Raw genomic sequence first — 19,521 nt, 5'->3', positions numbered from 1 at the left:
CAACTATGCTTACATCGTGGTTTCGGGCTTCTGGCCTCCTGAACTGTGAGAGAATAAATCTGTTGTTTTAAGCCACCCAGCTTGTGACAATTTTTTTGGCGGCCCTAGGAAACGAATCCACTGCCCTTAACACCTATGGTCTACAAGAAGCTACAACAGAGTAGTAGGGCCCCAGCCTGAGTCTCTGGTTCAGCAGGTCTGAGGTGGGGGCTGAGAATTTGCATGTCCAAGCAGTTCCCAGGTGAGGACGATGTTGCTGGTCTGGGGGGACCCCATTTTGACAACTACTGGATCTACCATCCATTTTAGCGCTTAATTGCGTTCAGTTTAGAACTTCATCACATCATATCTTACATCGTGTTTACAATCAGGTCAAAAATCTAAGGTCTGCCTTCCCGGTGAGCCCACGAGTACCACACAATCCAAACTTTGACCTACTTTTGTTTATCCACAGGACATAATGGGGCTGGCACACGGCTAAATTGACTAGTCCAAGCATAATGGTTGAGAGCACCAACTTCATGCTTTTAAATCTCATTTCCTCATTTGTAAAAGTAGGGTTAGTGGTACTTAATAGGAATTTTTATGAAGATTGAATGAGATAACTCATGTAAAATGCCTACGATACTGTTTCTAGAATGTGTGCAATAATAGTTAAGGACTATTATTTTTTAATGTTTTTATTCATGCAAAAAGTTGTCTGTATCTAGATGGAATTATCTGAAACAATGGATGTACCAAAGCTGAAACCCAGAACCTGTCAGGAGTCTAAACTCAAGAAGTTATGGATTTTGTGCATGTGATATAGCCGTGGGGGGGCGGGGGGGGCATGAGGTGAGGGATTGCGGCTTGTGGGTTACACACAAACCCTGTTCACCTCCTCATTCTGACTCTGGATTGGCAAGGTGTTGATGCTTCAAGAAGGTTGCTTATAGCTTGTATATTATACCTCAGTCACTCTATTTATAATATTAAAAAGGACTCTGAGTTTTGGAGAAAAACAGCATGGTCAAATCAAGAGAAGTCAGGATATGCTTGATACCAAGAGAACAAATACTGAACCTCTCCTCCCAGGAGGTTACTTTGATTAACGGGTGGCAGGAAATTAAAATTCAAGAGTAGAACACATGCTGTACAGTTTGGAGGTCCCAAAGTGATGGGTGGCACAGAATGTTAGTTCAACTCAACAGAAATGTGTTGAACGCCTGAGTGCCACACAGTGTGCTAAATGTTGGCAATACAGGGGTGAAAAATACCAACAAGATTCTTACCCTGGTCTTAAGAGGAGAGCAGGCTTTGAGTGAACATGAGTATCACTGACCAAGCCAGAGACAGGAAACAGAATTCAAATAATGAAATTGCTGGGTTTGCTATTCATTAGCCCCCTGAGAGCAATGGCAACCTCCAGGAGGAAAGCCCACCCATATATAGGCGCACGGTGGCAATTCTCAAACATCTGTTGACCAATTAAGCATCAAGTCAGCTGCTGGTCCCACTCTGACCTTCTTCTTTCTTCCAGCTATCCAGCTCTTTCCCACTTCCTACATGACAAAACCTTCCCTTATATCCTCTTTTTAGAATCTCGGATCCTGATTGTTCTCTACCCTTGCTTTACCTGAATCTCTGCTTTGGTTTCTCCCCCAAAATACACTTCTTCCAAGGTGTGTATTCCCATTATTTTGTCCCATCCCCTGGAGCTGAGATTTCACTACCTCCTGGAAGGTAAAGGCACAACTCCCCCATTCTCTGCCTCCCACCCACACAGAGACCTCCCCTGATGCCACCTGCCTATGGCACAGACCTCTTCTGATTCCATGACCCCTCTGACCCCTGAATCACAGTCTTCCCCACCCCCATCCCCCGTTCATTCCACCTGACGAACTATGCTCTCTAACAAGCCTTGGTATGGAAGAGGCTAGCTTTCAGGGTCTCAGTCCTACTGGGAAAGAAGAAATAACAAATAGAGTGCAAAGGAGGCCAGAGTCAGGGTCCCAGAGCCCACCAAGAGCAAAGTGTGCTGGCGGCAAGAAGCAAGCAAGCAAAAAAAAGAAAAAAGGAAAGAAAGAAAAGAAAAAGAAAGGGCAACACGAAAATAGGAAATGAAAAAGAGACAGGCACCCACCAATAATGATGACATTAGATGATAGCAAAGCTAACCTCAGTCACCAAACGCCCAAGCTTCCAGCGTTAATGAGTCTCTCAATCACAAAACTCCGTCTTACTCTCCCCCAATCCCCAGGAGAGATAATGATCTCCTGGCTGGCAAATAGCTCAATGGAGCAAACGGAGACCTTTCTGATGTTTTTGTGTGTGTGTGTGCTGTTTTTTTTAAAATCAGGTGCCACTGAAAGTGTAGGAAAATTCGCTTGCAAGATACTATGTCACACATCCATCGCAGTGGAGGTAGATGATAATGAAAAAAGCCAGTACTGACAGACATCTCGAAGGCACGACGAAGCACAAAATTAGGACATGGGTGACACTCTGAATAAGTGCATATTCATTTCCAGAGCCAGTCGCGGGCCACTGAACTAGGAAGATGACATTCAAAAAGTCCACCCTGGAAAATTTCATGGCAGCTGTGAAGAGGCTGGAACCCCTTTGCCCAGCTGCTTTGTTCAACTTTTCGTTCAAAGCCAGCAATAAGAAGGGGAAGCATGTTTTCACAAACTTCAACACTTGTCCTACTCTCTTTCCTATGCTCATCCTGACCTATCTCGTCCCTTCCACCATGCTCACTAAATAGTAACACCGAACAGCGAGTGGACACACACGGTGCCAGCAGCCACAGAGACCGATGCTGGAGAATCAGCAGTAATGGGACATAACATGGCCTCGGCCTCCATCAAGACTTGGGGAAGACGAACAAAAATTTTTAAATAATGATTTAATGACAATGATAACATGTGCTGAGGTGGAGGCCAGGAGGAAGAATATCAGGGTATGTTCAACACAGCCTGACTCTGCTTAGCAGAAAGAAAAGTGCTGAAAACTCTCCCCAACGCCCAAGACACACTGCTCATACGTACCCTATTGCGAGGTGGGGTGTTATTTATATCTCCATGAATTTAACTGACCGGTGATTTCCACTGGCTCAGTTCCTTTGTTTTCCAGTAGAGCAGCTTTATAGACTGTCACAATCTTCCTCCACAACTTGTGAGGTAAGCGGACTAGTCTTTTTTTTTACATGGAGCCCTGTGGTTTCTCCAGGACTTAGCTCTTGTTTTAGAACACGCCTAAAGCATGAAACTTAAAGCCAACACCAGAAACGGAGACGACGACAAGAAACAGATGGAGTCCTACTTCCAACTGTAACACACTGAATCTAATGGAGAACATTGCTCAATTAAAAAAAAGTAAATTGGGAGAATAGACCTTAGATTTAATATAGATTATAATGTCACCATGCAATCTGGTTTTCACTCTGCATTGGTTTTCCAAGCAGTAACTTTGGTTTATTAACTTCATTCATATCTGAGTTGACAATTATTATTGACTCAATAAAAATAAGCAATCTTCTGTCGAAGTGTTTCTTTTTACCTTAAAGATCCCATCTGACCCCAGTGTAATAGCTAAAGTCAGTCTGCCGACAGGACCATGGACATGTACCGATTACCGTCATTCACAAAAGGACCTATGAAATAGCCAACCCAATAGAGAGGATAATTCCACACACCTACATGCAAACCAGTATAGTCCAATTTTATTCCCATATCCTCCAGTCAGTCAGTGAATCCATGAAACTTACTAGGCACCCACCAAACACACTATGAAAGATGTTCAAAATGAATAGAGACGTGGCTCCTTCATTCATTCCTGATCTCAAGATTCTCAGATATAGTTCAATGGTCCTACTATGTTGAAATGCAAACAGTGCAAATGAGTTAAATAGATTCAGGTGGGGTTGCACAGCTGGCATATAAAGGCACTCACACACAAAAAAAAAAAAACAAAAAAACTTATTGAATGAAAAACAGGAAGCTTTAGTTTGTCCCCCATGGCTTAGCATTCTCTTTTCAGATCAAAGTGGGAAATAGCCAGCGCAGGACAAGAAAGAAGGAGGGTGGTATCTACAACATAATTGCTTCTGGCACCCTATGCCCAGTAAAATTTAAGGCAGTGCCATTCAAAGTGCCCATCTCCAAGACGTTGGCTAACCATCTGCAACAAGATGACAAATTTGAATCAGAATGTAGATCAAAGCACTACTTCCTTCTTCGAGAGAATGTTTTGTCCCCCTCCTTTAAAACAAATGTCATCTGACCTCATGCTATCGTTGATTCGTGCTAGCTCAGGCTCCTTACGTCATCCAGGATGGGAAACAGTTTTGAGACCTCAGACCACACTTTGAGTGGAGCTGGTTTAGTAAGTGAGAGCTCAAACTCTGGCATGAGAAGGGGGTGAGTAAATTGGGAGAATAGGCCTTAGATTTCATATAGATTATATATTATCTATAATATAGTGTGGCTGGGTGTGAATATATTATCAATAATAAAGGGTGGCTGGGTGTGAATATATTATCTATAATATAGGGTGGCTGGGTGTGAATCACAACTTCATTACTTCTGTCTGTGTAACTTTGGGCTAATAATTCTGCATGCCTCAGTCTACTCATCTGTAAAATGAAGATATCAATGCCACATTAGGTCATTGTGAGGTTTAAATGAGAAAATGTCTAAAACATTTAACACGGAACCTGGTGTATAAGGAGTAATAGCAGAACACCACTCAACTCTATGATTTGGGTCTTTCATATTCCCCCCTTCATATAGTACAATATTAGAGTTAGAAACCCAGAGGTAACAGTATCCCATCCAATGAGAATGAGCTCTCCCTCCTTAAGACTTTCACCCCTTACTGCGTAGAGCAACAGAACACACACACAATGAGATACAGAGAGATGATGACTGAAGGTCAGACCTCCTAGGTTCTAGTTCTAAATTACTCCAGAGACTCCTGGGGCAATTCATTTACTTCCCTGGGCCATCACTTCCTCGCCTTTTAAACGAGAAAAGTCAAACGGAAGATAATGCTTCAGTAGTAATAATATTACCTCTGCTGCGTATGTCACAGTCATTGCATCAGATAAAACAGTATCTGTGAAAGCACTTTTTTTTATTAGCCACAGAACATGAATACAAATGTAGGTGTTCGAGAAGGATCCCCCATGGGAGCACTTCAGATAGCTGAAGGAGCGTCATGCTCTTCCCGGTCCAGAGTCTCCCACTGTCAAGTCCCTTCAGCTACTTGCCACGCAGTTTCCCCCTGGATGACTTCCACAGCAACTGCCCTCTATATTCCTGAGCCAAACAGGGAAAGAGCTGAGAACGCAATTCCCGGGTTGTGTCACTGTTGTTCAGCTCTCCCAGCCGCCTCCGGGAACCCACTCCGTAAGTTAATTATCCGTCGTGAAAAAGCCATTTATCCTCAAATCCCTGGGCCCAGAACCCTTCCAGGTTAGTGTTCTCTCGGTTTTTGAACCTTGTGGCTTCTAATTGGTTGCGACTGCCACCTTCTCTGTGTGCCACAGAATATTCTCCCTTGCTCCCCTCTTCCTGGGTTCCCATACTTGCTCCCACTTTTATTAATTCTGGGGTTTGGGGAACCCTTGTGGACTTCAGACACTAAGAGAGATCTTAAAACGTTAGCTGGTGAGAGTGCAAGAGACAAACAGACAGACTCATCTGCAAAGATACTGACCTGAAACTGGAATTACTCACTGGGCAGGAGGGGACAGAAAATCTACAGACAAGGAGGAAGGCCGGGTAGGATGGAATCCTATCCTACAGGCAGAATGTGGTATGAGGAGACATTAGAGGTGGTCTAGGGCAAACGTAAATGTGTATAAAAATCGCATGGGCAATCCTTCCCCTTACGCCCCTTACGCCTTGCTGCAGAGAACAACAGAGGACACATGTATCATGAGCTGCAGAGAAACAATAAGTACTCGTAGCGACTCCTTAAGGTTCCAACCCTAATTTAGTAGGTCAAGGTCCTGAATGTTTAACAATCTCCTAGGCCATACTAATGCTCCTGGGTTCTAATCAAGACAGACATGAGTAGCTAAGAAAATGGGTCATCTGTGAACAAGCGACATGAAAAGAGGCAGATAGATGGTGTTTTGGCCTGACTCAAAGAAGACGATCATTAAGGAAGCATCTATTTATACACGTACTGAACACTTGTCGAGTCCTACTGTGTGGGAGGCGTGCATGCTGTAAGCTAGCTTCTCTACATATAAAGCTAAGAAGAAGATAAAATGGCTTTTCCCCCATAAAGTCTGTAATCCAACACCAATCCATCGGGAGGCAACAGGTGAGAACTCAAGCACTCCACCTGGAGTTCGTACATCGCAGGTCCCCTCAGCACCACCTCCAAGGAGCAACTTGATGCCTCCCGTGCTGTCCACCTCTTTGTGCTTGCTTCTGCCCATGTCACATCACCACCAACCCCTTCACCTGGACTCTCACACACAGCCCCTAACTAGTCTCCAAGCTGCTCTTCTTCCCTGATTCCACTTTACTTCCCCTCAACAGCCAGGAGCAGCCCCCCTTTATTAATGTAAATTAGAACGCTGCTTCTGCCCAAGATGGGATAGCAGAACAGATTTACTCTCCCGATGGAAACAAACGATGAAATACATGAAACAATGGTTTGGAAGACACAAACATCAGGCAATGAAAGAGTGACCCTGAGAGACGAGAAACCAAAGGAAGCCAGCCCTGGGATTTCCCCAGCTAACTGTCTTGAGATAGTTTCCAGGCAGTGGATCAGGGAAGGGGACCCAGGCAGAGCCCGCAGGACCCCCTGAGTTGAGACAGAGCTGAGAGTCTGGGGAGACCCAGGCAGCTGGAGTACAGACTAGTGAGAGCTAAACAGACAGAAAGCCTGGATTTGTGCACAGAATCCCCACTGAGCATCTGTAGATACTGAGCAGTGAATCCATAAGAGAAAGAAAACTCCCCATGGCAGGGGGGGAACAGGATTACCGAAAGGGTTAGGTGGCAGGCTCCTATGATCGTCACCTGAGAAGTCAGGCCTCCCCAGGCCAACTGAATCCACAACTCTGGGCGTGGGTCCCCCCCACCCCAGATCTGTGTTTGCACAAGCTCTCCAGGTAATACTCTAACATACGCTCAATTCTGAGAGCCACTGCCCTACGACAGAGATTCTCAACCCAGGTTGAATACTAGAACCATCTGGGAGATCTAAAACATCCTGATGCCTAGGCCCCCACCTAGAGGACAATGAAATCAATCTCTGACTCAGTAGGTCAGGACATGGCCTAAGAACCTGCATTTCTATCAAGTTTCTGGACGATGCTGGAACTGCTTTGCCTGGGAACCCCTCTTAAAACCACTGGTCCAGGGTTTGGGAAAAGGTGACACCTGCCACTGGGAGCCACGTAGCTCTAACTGTGGGCAGAAGAAAGATGCCACAGCTACAGTGTTTCCCTGAAAATAAGACCTCACCGGAAAATAAGCCCTGGCATGATTTTTCAGGATGACATCCCCTGAACATAAGCCTTCATGCATCTTTTGGAGCAAACCTTAATATAAGACCCGGTCTTATTTTGGGAGAAACACGGTAGGAAATCAGAAAGAACCTGACAGATTTCTTCAAACCCCTCTAATGATGGGGAAATCACTACATCACAAAATGTCCTACTTTGGGACAATGCTAATTATGAAGAATTTCTTACTTAGTGAAGAAAATCTAGCTCACTATAACCTTTCAATAGTTAATCCTTATTAACTTGTTTTCCCCTTTTCTGACTTTATTTTTCTCCTCTTTGAAGGTATTAAACCATAACGGTTACCAAGCTGCAGTTAATTATTTTCAGTAGAATTATCCTGTTTGATTGTTTTGTCAGTTTCTTAACATTCTGGACTGAGGTGCTCAAACTTCAACGTGCGTATCATGTGGGAACCTGCTAAGAATGCTGGGAACCTGCTAAGAATGCTGACATGTGCGCCCCCAGCCCAAAGCTTCTGGTTCAATAGTCTGGCGTGGGCCCCGGGTATCTGCAGTTTGTAAGGACCCAGAGCACTTCTAACGCCCTGGGCCCCATACTGGAACCTCCTACCCTAGGATCTTGCACTCCAGCTCAGTATCCAGTGAAGCATTATTTTCAGAATGAATCCTTCCAATAATTTTTAAACGAGGATACAGCATTCTAATTCCTCCGTCTTCACACTGAATATTTGGCTAAAGTCTCTAGGTCTAATTCTGCCAACAAGGGCTCCTGCTGTTTCCAGGTGGCCTGGGTATCAGGATGACTGCTGAGGAATAGACACACAGAAGGGCCCCCTCCCACGGCACCGGCTAAGAGCCCACAGGCCCAGTGGCCAAGGGGACTGATGGAAATCATATGCATCGTCTGCTACCTTTTTCCTAATGTTTTCCTCCCTTTTCCCCTTCCTCAGGTCCCATCCCTCTTCTCTTTATCCTCTAATAATGACAACACCTACTAGTTGGGGAGCCTCTTTCAGTAGCTGGCACCAAGCTAAGAACATTACAGACTCCACCTCATGCAGCCTCCACCTCATGCAGCCTCCCCCATCACCTGGGAGTTCAGCCTTATTTTACAAATAAAGGGAAATGGCAGCCTGCTCAGGGTCCCAGTGCTGGCAGGCTGGTCCCTCATCCTAAACTTCCTACCAACATAGCCTATTTGTTCCGTCTCCTCTTTTCCTGTCAAGCCCTTCTCCATCCCCTTTGCCACATCACCTTGCTGTCTTTCTCCACCCCCTCTTGCTGTGGCTGACAGCAAGCACCCAGAGCTCAGACTTACAGGGTATTTCAAACACACATGCATGAGGCAAAGAGGGTACAAGCTACCCCAGGCTGTGTGTAAGTGCCTGTGTTGGGGACAAGGGTGGGGGTCTATATCCTTTGGGGACCCCACAGCAGAGACAAGTGAAAACCAGTGGTTAGAGATATTTAAGGCTTTGACTGGATTTTTTCTGACACTCTGATCTTTCCCACATCACCGTCCCATCCTTAGCAGCCTGGCCCAGAAGCTGGTTTCCTGCTTGCCAACCTGCAGGATCCTTGGTGTTCCGCAAGGGCTCACCCACAGGTGGTACACTTATTTGGCACCAGGAGGGCAGCCTGGGTAACAAGAGTCCGCAACAGGAGTTCAGGGGCTGAATCTTCCCCAACAGTTCACCGGGCCCAAACGAGAGCTGTGTGCAGAGACATTTGGCAGAAGAGCTTCCATCGGTTTCCGTGCCAAGAAGTCAAGACCACGCTGAGCAGAGTATCCCTCAGCTTTCATCTGTAGCATTTCAGGATCCTTTAAGCAAGGTTTAATGGGTATTGACTCATTCTGCTTACTCAGGGTGGGCAGAGCCTAGACTCCGATAACGTTAGCTGCAATTCTAGCAGTCACTGCTCCCAGAGGACTTAACATCTTGTTGGCTACAAGTAGAGCTCTCAGACCTTCCAAGGATTCTTTTTTTCTGGGAAGCCCAGGGAGCTATGGGTCAGAGGCATGCAGGATATGTGACAGCATACAAGTTTCTCTTCCAAGTAGCAAATATTAGCATATTTCATGTGTGACGGAAAATGTCCTCTAAATACAAAGATTTCTCTGTGAACTCAAACTCAAAGCAGATTTCAAATAGCTACTGAGCAGCATAGCTAGAGTAAAGCTATAGGCACGTCAGGACTTCACCCTGGTAAGTAACTTTATAGGGTCTTAGTTTAGCTAAGGATAGGTATCTAACTCAGCTCAGGGTAGATACTTCCCAGACCACATTGAAGAACCAGTCAGTGTTGGATACTGCAGAAATGACTTCATATTCAAGACCAACCTATATGACTTTGGGCAAGTCCTTAATTTCCCCAATCCACAGTTTCCAAATCTCCATAGAAGGGACAATAACCCTTGTCCCATAAATCTCAAAGCTTCTTACAACCATAGGAAAATGTAATGTAAATTACTTGAATGTAAACAGTGAATGCTCCTTAGATTTTGACATTATATGTTTCTTAATTAACCCCTAAGAAGGTAAAGTCATGTTGTCCAGAGAAACAGGATTAGAAGGGTATATACATAGGTATAAGAGGAGATTTATTATAGGAATTGGCTCACGCAGTTATGGAGGCTGAGGAAGTCCCAGAATCTGCCACCTGCAAGATGGAGAAATCTAGGAAAGCCAGTGGTGGTGGTGTAATTCAGTCTGAGTCCAAAGGCCTAAGAACCATCAGCTGATTAAGTCCCATTGTGAATCTGAAAGCCCAAGAACCAGGATCACCAAGGTCCCAGGGCAAAAGGTGGTGCCTCCTCCCAAGCAGAGAGTGAAATTTGCCCTTCCTCCTCCTTTCTCCTGCTCAAGCCCTCAACAGATTGGTTGATACCCACCCACAGGGATGAGGGCAATCAGCTTTACTCAGTCTACTAATTCAAATGCTAATCTCTCCCAGAGACACCCTCACAGACACACCCAGAAATAATGTTTTACCAGCTATATGGGCACCCCTGAGCTAGCAGGGCTTTACGTGTCAAGCTGACACATAAAGATAACCATTGCAGAAGGAGCCTTCCTTTATTGGACATGGTGTTATCCATGCCCACAACCCCATCTAAAGAAAACCTCCCTGCCCAGAGCCTTTAATAGTGGGGCAGCCACGTTTCGTATCTACTACCCCCATCACTGTCTTCCAATGACTCTGGTTGGACCAGGGTGACACACATGTCCCAAGGCAGGCAATTCATGAGCTGGTTGATGGCCCTAAATTCTCATGAGGATAAAACCTGCTGGCCAATCTCAGGAAATTTGAAACAGGGAACAAATGAGACCATGATCAAGCCATCCGGAGAAAAAGCACAAAGCAGCAGAAACCATGAGCAGAAGAACAGAGGGAGAGAAAACCTGTGGCAGGTTTGGGGCACAAATAGTAATAGCAAGAGATACACTCACAGAAGCAGAGAGAGAAGATCTAATTTGAGTCCATAATGAACCACCAGAATGCAGATCCAAACACCTACTGTAGCTGACATCTTGACAAACATCTTTCATCTGGTTCCTGTCTCCAAGAAGCCAGATTATACCATGGTTTCTTCTTTTTATCTCCTGTGAACTCCCTGTTTCCTTTATGGCCACATGCCTCCTTTTCTGAGCTAGGTTTCTGTGGGTCACTGTCTCTTGACGCCAGAACAATTTAACGCATAGGACATCTGCGTATGTGAGATTCTGGTCAGATATTAATGTGACAGGTATTAAGAGGGGTCTGCAGAGACCTCTTCAAGTCCTGGCCACTTTGCTATGAGCCTTCACAACTTCGGGCACGATAAAATCTTAGTGATCCTTGCCCTCCAGCTCCCTCCCAGGCTGCAGACTGGACGTGTCTGAGGAGCTCGGACACGAACACTTCTGAAAGGGGAGGTACCGATTCGCATAATAGTTATACCAGAGTTTCGACTTACTCCCTTGTCTCCAGAATGCATCATGTTCTTTAGAAAAAAAATAATAACCAAGGGAAGGGGCCTTTAATGAGCTTGATTTTCTCCTCTCGGTGTAATGCATACAGCAAGGGAGACGAGAATTTGTGGGCTAAGCAGTTTGCTGGCGTGCCTGTTAACGGGATGTGTGGTGGGGACAGCGGCAAAACCTGCTTAATGCTCAGAAACACCTGCTGGGAAATATTTTTTCTGCATGGGTTGCAAACAGTATTAAAACAATTTTCTTGCCTTTAACAAGAGGAGCGGGTGTAAGGGGACAGCTGTGTGTCTATGGGCTGGCACCGTGGAACGGAAGTGGAGAGAATTAAGATAAGCAAGAGGCTGGGGGAAGAGGCTGGGGGAGCAGGCAGGGGTCTCTGGCTTACTTTGGTCTGACAGCTCTGCTGATTTGCCCCTGTTCTGCAGCTCTGACCGGAATTCCTGGCTCAGGCCATCCATTCCCACTTAGCCGCGCTCATTTCTGAGTTTTAGGGGATTTCAAAGTGCCCTCTCAGCCTCAATTCCCTATAGCCGGTGTAGCAAAGGCATTTTACTGAGTGCAGACGGTAAGGAAAACACGGAGCCAGCCCCCATCCCCCACCCCACCCCACCACCACCCCGGGTAGGTCAGGAGCTGACATTCTCCTCCTGTCCATTCCCCCTGCCCTAGTTCAAGTTCAGAGCCTCTTTCAGCAGAATTATTCTGGTGGCCACCTAACTGGTCTCTCCACTTCCAGCTTCTCCTCCACCCGTCAGTCATCCATACAGGTACCATAAATATCTAAAATGCAACTGATCCTATCAGGCCAATGCCCAAGACCTTCCGTGGCTTCCTTTCAGCCATAAAATTAAGTCCTAACCTCTCAGCCCTGCGTGCCACGATCTGACTCCAAGCCACTGATCCATCTTTAAATCTTCCATTACGCTCCTATCTATCTACACTCAGCTGCCTGTGAGTCCCTACGCCCTCCTGAGGGTCCTTCCTTCTCTTCCTATGCTCTTGCTATTTGTTCTCCCAGGAATGCCTTTTTCCTGCCTAAAGGATTCTAAACGTCAAGCCCCCAAGAGACGGAAAGAATAATGACGCCATAGACAGAAACAGAGTGTTTGGAAAGGAAAGGAAAACGTTCGGATCCACATAACCAAGAAGGCACATCAAAGCCAGTGGTACAGACGTAAGAGTCACCGTCTACATATGACCCAGCAATCCCTCTCCTGGGTATCTACCCAAAAAATCTGAAAACATTTAGAGATAAAGACACGTGTGCTCCAATGTTCATTGCAGCTTTGTTTACAGTGGCCAAGACATGGAAACAACCAAAATGTCCCTCGATAGATGAATGGATGAAGAAGTTGTGGTATATATACACAATGGAATACTATTCGGCGGTAAGAAAAGATGATATAGGAACATTTGTGACAACATGGATGGATCTTGAGAGTGTAATGCTGAGCGAAACAAGTCAGACAGAAAAAGCAGAGAACCATGTGATTTCACTGATATGTGGTATATAAACCAAAACAACAAAAGAACAAGACAAACAAATGAGAAACAGAAACTCATAGACACAGACAATGGTTTGGTGGTTACCAGAGGGGAAGGGGGGAGGGGGGTGGGAGATGAGGGTAAGGGGGATCGAATATATGGTGATGGAAGGAGAACTGACTCTGGGTGATGAACACACAACGGGATTTATAGATGATGTATTACAGAATGCTACACCTGAAATCTATGTAATTTTACTAACAATTGTCACCCCAATAAATTTAATAAAAAAAATAAAATAAATAAAATTTTATAAAATGCAAAAAAAAAAAAAAAAAAAAAAAAGAGTCACCGTCTAGAAGGCGATGAGGAGTTAAACCATGGATTGTATTATGGTTGCTAAGGGAGCAGGAACTTTTGACATGGTTCATCTTTCTCCCAGCTCTGAGATTCTTTTCCATAAGCAAAGCTCTTGTTTCACATATTTTTCTTCTCAAAAATTTCATCAGGCTAATTTGGACCTTGGAAGAAGCTGAATAATGAATCATATATTGATGAAGGAAGAGTGACAGATGAGCAGCCACAGTGAGACGGTTCATGAATCATGCTAACGCTGATATTCCGACATGGACCTCTTCTTTGGGGGCACTCGTGAGGGTATCACACGCAGCCGCACTTTTTTCTTTGTGTCTGGTCCCCAGGACACACACAAACTTCTCCCTCATTGTGTCCTACTTGCACACGATCACAGCAAAATTGTAATCACCACTCTTAACTTTGAACGTTTCCTCCTCCTCTAATTGCTATCCTCTCATTGAAAGAAGCACAGCGCACCGCCAGCACTGCTAACTGCAGGGGAGCCCAGCTCAAAGAACATCTTACATGTGGCCTTTCCTCATCCTGAAAGTCCCTTAGGCGGAGCTCGTGACACCCTACACCCAGGCTTCCCTTACCAGACCCCGGCGTCTCAGAAGCTCAGGTGCAAGCAAGATTCAAATGACCAAATGAATTGAGGAGGTGAATAAAGGAGAAAGACTGGACTAGACCGTAGCCAGTGGCTTTGGGCAAGTGCACGCATCCTCCAGTTGCCATTTTAACAAGACCGGAGTCCTCTCAGCACACTAATTCCTCATGGATCACCGCTTCCCAGAGCAATAACATAAATCCATCTAACATTTAAGCAAAAGGATATTGAGCTCCGCAGCTCAGTACAGTGTATGTTTGCCTCCTGGAGTGATAAGGTCACCCACTCAAGACCCGCTAAGAAAGGCAGGTGGAGGCACTGAGCGCCACGTGTGAGGTGGCCAGGCCTGGGACAGAGAGCAGAGATAAGCTTTGAAGAAACAAATAAAAAAAATAAAAAAATAACTGAGGAGTATCAAGCCAGAGGCCTTCTAGGAAACACGAGCTTGAGGTATCCAACTGTCATTAAGAAATGCAAAGTCAAAAACAGCCCAAAATACATCCTGACCTTGCAAAGATATTTTTTTAAAAATGGCATTCTTATGTCTGGAACACCCAAAGAGGCAGCTTTTCAGCTCTGAAATGTTGAACTTCAAGTGCTCCGACCTGATCAGGTGATTTTTTTCACAGCCTCTTGGCTGACTCTAACATACCCAACTTTTCAGACAAAACACCCATATTTTCATCATTACGGTATGTCCTGGAAGCTAATCGAAACCTCTCAAAAATAATATGAGGAAATGGACATCTTCCAGTGTTGTTGACAGGAGCATAAATCGGTACCATCTTTTTGGAGAGCAAATGGGCAAGGTCTAGCAAAATTTAAAACGAACTAACATTTCATTTGGAAATCCTACTTTTAGGAATTTGTCCAAAAGATACCTTCACACCTGGGCAAACTTGGGTATACACGTTTATTCATTACAGTGTTATTTGTAATCACCAAAAACCAAGAACATTTTTAATGTATATCAAGAAGGAATCTGGTTAAAACATGTCAACAGAATATGAAACAGCCATTAAAAAGGATGAGGCAAGGCTAAAGGTACTAGGACAGAAGAGACGCTCTCCCAAATGTATTGTTAAATGAAAAGAAAAAGGTACAAAGCGGTATTATGGCATGCTATTGTTTATGTGAAAAACAAACCAAAATGGGATGTGTTTGTACACATATACATATGTACACACATGTGTACAATCACACACATATATACACATACTAATATCCATGTACCTGCATATAATGTTTCTAGAAAGACACATAAAGACTTACAAGAATACAACAGAGTAACAATAGCTGAATTCCAAGTTTGAAAGGAGAAATGTCCTTTAGGTTGTTTATTCTACTCTTTGCAAATAGTATGATAGATGAGAGAGGGAGGAAAAATGTTTTTAATGTAGACTAATTTGTATCTTTCATAAGCATGGTAGCTGGCAGAGACCCTTCAAATCTACACACCGGAACAACCTCCGATGCAGCTGGAGGGTAGAACAGGGATCAAGGAAGAGCCTTACAAATAAATATTAACTTGCAATTGTCTGTGTACATAGGATACAATTTTGCACATCATCCACTGTAATTTTTTTCCATTCTAAGTCCCATTAACCCTGACACACCAACACCCTTATAAGCCATTTCAGCACACCATGGGTTTGCAGTGAAAACTAATTTTCAAAATAGACTAAGAAACTGAATGTTGCTAGATGGGAGGTGGGTGGAGATGAGGGGATTAGAAAGCACAATTGGTAAACACAATATTGCCACGGGGATATGAAAGACAGCTTAGGCGAATATAATCAATAATGTTGTAGAGATTTTGTAGAGTGTCTGATGGACACTTGTCTTATTAGGGAGACCACCTCAGGGATGGTGTAGATGCCTGATCACTGCACTGTACACCTGAAGCTGAATAATAATGAATATCAACTACAATTTTATATATATATATATATATATATATATATATATATATGGTCACAGGATGCAGAGTACAGCAAAGGGAATAGAGTCAGTGGAACTGTAACAGTCATATATGATGTCGGAGGGGTAGTAGATTGGGGGAAGGGGATTATCACTTTGTGAGGGGTATAAATGCCTATTACATTGTTTTGTACCTGAAACTCACAATAAAAAAATGCAAAACGAAGAAAATAGCCTAAGAAAATGTCCTTTAGAAAGGTAAATCTACTCACCTCGGGACAACATGTTCAAGTCAAATACAAGTGGCTTATTGGAGCTGATGGTGTGTCTTGAAAATCAGAGGAAAGACCAACACTGAGAACACACTTTCTAGCTGGCAGGTAAAAGAGACGTGTTGGTTCAGGTGCAGTTTGGGGCAGGAAACCTTTCCTGGCGCCCCAGCCCACCTGAGGAAGGCTCCACTTCTGTGTTCCCATCACGCCCTCCAGCACACCACTTATCATGCTGGGTTATAATTGCTTTTTACACATCCATCTCTAGCACTAGACCATGAGCTGCTCAAGTTCAGGGGCCACGTCATTGTTTCCCCAGCCGCTCACTCAGTGTGTGGCAAACAGAAGATGCTTAATAAACATTTACTAAATCGACTGCAGCAGTTTCCCAGCAACACAGGCAGTTGCTCAAGCTCACTCTGGGTGCTTGTAACCTTTGTGCAGTGTTGAACGCTGCTGCCTTTTACTGTTATGTATCTTTCTGTGTCTGATACAGGCAGAAGATTGAATCATTATAGTTGTGTCACCTGAAGCAAGTTACTTAATCTCCTGGAACCTGTTCTGTTATCTGTGGAATAGAGATGATATCAGCTCCCTTGCCAGATTGAGGTGAGAAGTAAATGAGATTATGTATGCAGCATGGCAGCCACTAAATAAATGGTAACCGTTACTGCCTTTTTTTTTTTTTTATCTTTCTATCTGAAAGGTGTGCCCTTCTAAAGTAACTCTTCTCTCTTACTCACCTTGTACCCTTCACATGCTCACCATAGTACCTCCTGCATACTGAGCGTTCAACAAATGAGAGGAAATGTATCCTTTGATGCCCTCCGACTTGAACTGGAATCCAGGCTTTATCTGATCTGTTTAGTTAAATGTCCCCAGGCAAGTTACTTGTCTCTAAGTCTCAATTTCTTATCTGTAAAATGGGTACATTAATGCTTATCTCACGGAGTCAGGGCAAAGATACATTTAAAGTATGCAAAGCCTGAGTACAAAGTGTCACGAAATGATAGCACTTGTGAACACCTGTAACAAAACAGAAAGCCCTCTGCACACTGGAGCTTTGAAGCATGAATGCAGCTCATGTTGTTTTTACTGCTTCCCTTGGGAGGACAGAGAGGTGCATGCGGAATGATGAGATGCGTTCCGCTAAGAACTGACAAGTTATATGAAAGGTAATCTGAAGGCAGCACAGCTTCCAGGGGCTGCCACCAGCCGCAGCGTGAGAAGAACAAATTGTCTGAGTAACTGTATCACTTTGCTATGAGCAGTCCAGGAAAACAGCTCCTAGCAGGCTGCATTGGAAGGTTACATCCCTGCCCCCAGAACCTGGGGGCTATACTTCCCATTTTATGGATACAGAAACTGTGGTTGACTGGACCAGGAAAACCAAAACGTGTTACCACTGAACTTCAGACCTAGGACTCTGGGCAACTGGCCCAGTGACCTTTCCACCACTTCATCTGCCTTTGGGGAAAAAAAAAAGGAAGAATAATAGTGATCCTAACCTACCCAAACTATAATAAGCGATGACATCTCTCAAAGTATTATTTCAAAAAGCTAAAATATGTGACACCCTCCCCCCATACAAATATAAAATGAACAGATGTCAAAGATTTATTTAACTCATTCATGAGGAAGCCAGGTGGATGGTGACACTGGTTCAAAGGGCATTTGAGGAAAAGAGATTTCTACTGACAGGAAAGATATGCCAAAGTGAGTTTGCTGCATTTGTTAGATTTGAGTCCTAAGGGGCAATAAAACTGTAACATTTGCAATAATCGCCTTCAGTGGACAGAAACTGTTTGAATCTCTGCTGAACAAAGATCCACAAGTTATTGTAATTTCACAGGGTCTGGTTCCTAATAAATGATAAATAAAACAACAAACAAAGGTACATGCTCTAGAATGAAATAATCCTTAACTCATCTTTTCCCCAAGTTTGAATAATCTTCTAAACATACTGAAGTCGCTTACTTTTCGAAGGTATTGTGTTAACACTTTATGTGTATTCCTGCATGTGACCCTAACCACAGCCCTATGAGATAGTGCAATTTTACAGATGAGAAAAGGGAAGCAGAAACGGGTGAAGGGACGTTCCCAACATGAAACAGCCAGTAAGCAGTATAGCAGGGACCTGAACCCAAGCTAAAGACAGACCCCCCCCATTCTTAAGTAAAATGCCCTCTGCCTTACCAAGAGAAAGTACTGTAACAGTCAGCCATGACCACCAGGATCGTATCTCATCATTGTTCAATCGCCAGCACCTGGCTCAGTGTCAGGCAGATGGACAATCAATCCGTATTTGTAGGTTTTACCTTTTGAATATAGAGCGAGGACGAAAGAAAGCTATGACCCAGACCATGAATTATTAAGTACCTGTATGTGCTGGACACTGAGCTTGTCTATGAACTATCTCAAAAGTTAAGTTGAGGTACCCAGAAGCATGTAGGTAACTCTTAAGCGAACATAAGAGACAGGGCCCTGCCTTCACAGAGCTTCTAGTCCAATGCGGAAAACAAAAGAGAAAACGCCTGACAACAAAACGTGATGCTTATTATGGCAGAGTATAGGGTTCTCTGGAGGACCACGACAGGTGGGCTTTGTGTGGCCCAGCGATCAGGGTCATTGCAGAATGACTCTTGGCCATCTGTGACTAGTTGGCCGTTAGGAACCATCACTTTCTATGACAGGCCAAGGACAAAGGTTAGCCTGGTACAGAGCTTCTAAGGGTATTTGTAAACATATTAAGGGGTTGGGATGATTGGAAGAGGACGATGGCAGACGTGTCAGGCTAGGGGACCTGTACCTCCGTATCAAGACACCCATGATACTGTGCCATCGTGGAGGTTCAAATAATATTTGACACATGCATCCATTTGAATAGATGAATTACTTATGACTATTTGTCTATTTGTGCAAAGATTAGACGTGACCAATAAAATATTAGAGTTAAAAAAGTACATATTTGAAAACTTCCTCTTGAAGCTGGAAGTGTAAGTTGTCGCTGGAAGTGTCAACTGCTCAAGTGAAATAAACCCCTGACTATAGTTTTATAGTCTCTATAGTCAGGTAAGACTATAGAGAAAGTATCTCTGAGCAAGAAAAAAAAAAGTGGTATTTCTCCAGGAAGGAGGATAGGAGAGCCGTGTTTTTAAGAGTTCTGACTCATCTCTCCTCTTGAGAGGGGAGCCTCTTGCCAGCTATAAAGAAGAGAATTGGACCCATAGAAGTCAGTGAGCCTGCAGGGAAGAAGCCAATGACATATTTTATTCAATTAAAGCTGCTCTCTGTTTGCACAGTCATTATGGGCTTTAGCTAACGGAGCAAGCGCCAATGGACATGGAGCTGCTGACACTAAGGATGAAAGGATCTGATGTGCTGATGCTTCCTGCGAGCAACGGACACGAAACCCAGACCCACCTTCACT

Source organism: Rhinolophus sinicus, chromosome 5 (assembly GCF_057876585.1).
Source record: "Rhinolophus sinicus isolate RSI-liver-muscle chromosome 5, RSI-T2T, whole genome shotgun sequence".
Lineage (NCBI taxonomy): Eukaryota > Metazoa > Chordata > Mammalia > Chiroptera > Rhinolophidae > Rhinolophus > Rhinolophus sinicus.
This window is presented reverse-complemented; position numbering follows the sequence as displayed.